Source organism: Fulmarus glacialis, unplaced genomic scaffold (assembly GCF_000690835.1).
Source record: "Fulmarus glacialis isolate BGI_N327 unplaced genomic scaffold, ASM69083v1 scaffold25000, whole genome shotgun sequence".
In the NCBI taxonomy this organism is placed as follows: Eukaryota; Metazoa; Chordata; class Aves; order Procellariiformes; family Procellariidae; genus Fulmarus; species Fulmarus glacialis.
Window position 1 is genome coordinate 5,971 of NW_009189926.1, and position 2,013 is coordinate 7,983.

Here is a 2,013-nt window from a genome sequence, read left to right on the forward strand (position 1 = left end):
TGCCCTGTGCAGCCGCTTTCCCGACGAACGGCAGGCGCTGCAAACGCAGATTTTTTTAGCACAGCAAACCATTTTGGTTCCAGCTTCCTTTCTCAGGGTAGCTGCCAGGCAGATATACCCACGCCGGCGGAGTTTTACATGCACGGCATCACCTCCCTGCCGAAGGTATTATCGGTTTGTTCGCTGATAGCAGCAATAGCATCTTTGAAGCCTGGGTGAAGAAGGGGAGCACTGTTTCCTCCCCAGATTGCTGGCACGCGTTTTGCATCCGCAGACTGGGATCTGAGAGGGAGATGCTGGCCCAAAGCAAATGAGTCCCCCCTAAAACAGGGTAAGCTCCTGCTGCACAGACTTTCTGCTCCCTTTCTGCTATGTTTTCTCCAGCCTGTTTTGCTCAAGAGTTGCATGAGGCCGGTTATTCAAAAAGGGGTATTCACCCAAGAAATGGATCAAGTGGCGTGGCCAGAAATATAATGCTTTTTGTACGCTGCACATCGCTAAGCTCCCTGCTACGGGATGCTGGGGCAGCCCGGAGGAGAAATGAGCCCTAACAGCATTTAGACACATTAACAGGGGGGAGAATCCATCCGGGGCTGGACCGCACTGCTAAGACATCGCCGCCGGACCAGGGAGTCCCTAATCACGGGCTGCAGGAAGCTGGGAGGGTGACAGAGCGGGGTCCATCGCTCCGTCCTTGTCCCGGTTCAGTGCTCTTCCCCTAAGCATCCACCACCGCCACATGCAGGGCGGACGAACCTTTGGCTCGACCCAGCGTGGCCAGACGTTATAAATAAATGAATAACCCCTCGACGAAGGCTGCTCGGTCACTCATCGGCACTGACTTTGCCCTAGAGCAGTGAGGGTTTCAAATCTGGCCTCCGTGAGAGCTGGGAGGTGGAGGTGCACCCCGAAAGAGAGAAACGGCGCTGTCGGTGCTCCCCACAGCCTCTGCAGAAGCAAGGGGACAGCCTTCCCATGCATTTTCCACCATCCTTCACAAAGGGATCCTCTGGAAGAAAACCACCCCAGGAACAGATGAAGCAGCTTTAGGAGGAAAGGCTCAAAAAGCCGCGGGGAAAAGAAATGATCTTCCCTTTGCAGAAGAGGTTCAGAGAGGCAGCCAAGCAAGGACCGGCTCACGGCTAGCACTGGATGCTGCCGAGGAGATGCTGGGGAAGGGCAAGGCTGGGGAAAAACACAGGGACAAGAGAAGAGTCTGTAAAAGCACTCCTCCAGGCTGACAAAGTCTCTCCTCTAAACCCAGTCTGCCTCCGGGTCCAACGCTGCAGCAGTTCAAAAGGTTGCCTTGGCTTAAAGCCCTCCGCAGATGAGGGATGCCGCAGGCTCAGGGATTTGTGGAGAACAGATCTTACATGGGAAACGTGATCGTTTTCCTCCCCTCCTGATCGGGCCACAGGTACCAAAATTGGTGCGGAAAAGATGGGAGCCGAGCTAAAGCATCCCAATTTTAACAAATCTGCTTGATTACATGATATATCAAACCCACACAGCTTGTTCCCATGCCGGGAGGTTTCAAAGCATGGGGCAAGCAGCTCTGTGGAGCCCAATCCATGGAATAAGACACCCCCTAAGATTCCTAAACCACCTTTTTGCCCACTATTTCAGGCAGCCAGAGGCTGACTTTTCCTCCGAGGCAGGGGAGAGCTCCTCTGCCATTAAAAGGCATTTCAATACCTGCAAATGTTCTCATTACCCATTAAATATCTAATCCCTTTGCAAACCTGAGTAAGCTGCCGGCCTTTGCCACCCCTCGTGGCAACGACTCCTACATGTTGATTAGGCGTTTTGTAGGAAGGCGTTCCCTTTTTTTAATCAGTTTTAAACGTGCTGCCTTTCAAATCCTATTTAACAACTCCAAATCCTGCAAAAGGGTAAGCGTGCAAGCACGCAGGCTGACTTCCTCAAGCTTCTGTGGGGTATGGGGACCCATACCATCATCATGCCTTCATCGATGGCCTGGAAAGGGGCAGCTCCTCTACTAAAATTCACCGA

The 2,013-nt window shown here is 52.8% G+C and overlaps 1 protein-coding gene across 1 annotated transcript in view; it reads right to left on the minus strand.

Annotated features, from left to right (window-relative positions):
* LOC104081285 (netrin receptor UNC5B-like) overlaps positions 1 to 2,013 on the minus strand; it is a gene marked incomplete at both ends in the record, with an annotated part of 8,070 nt that overhangs the window by 5,695 nt on the left and 362 nt on the right. The gene's annotated exons all lie outside the window — the stretch shown is intronic.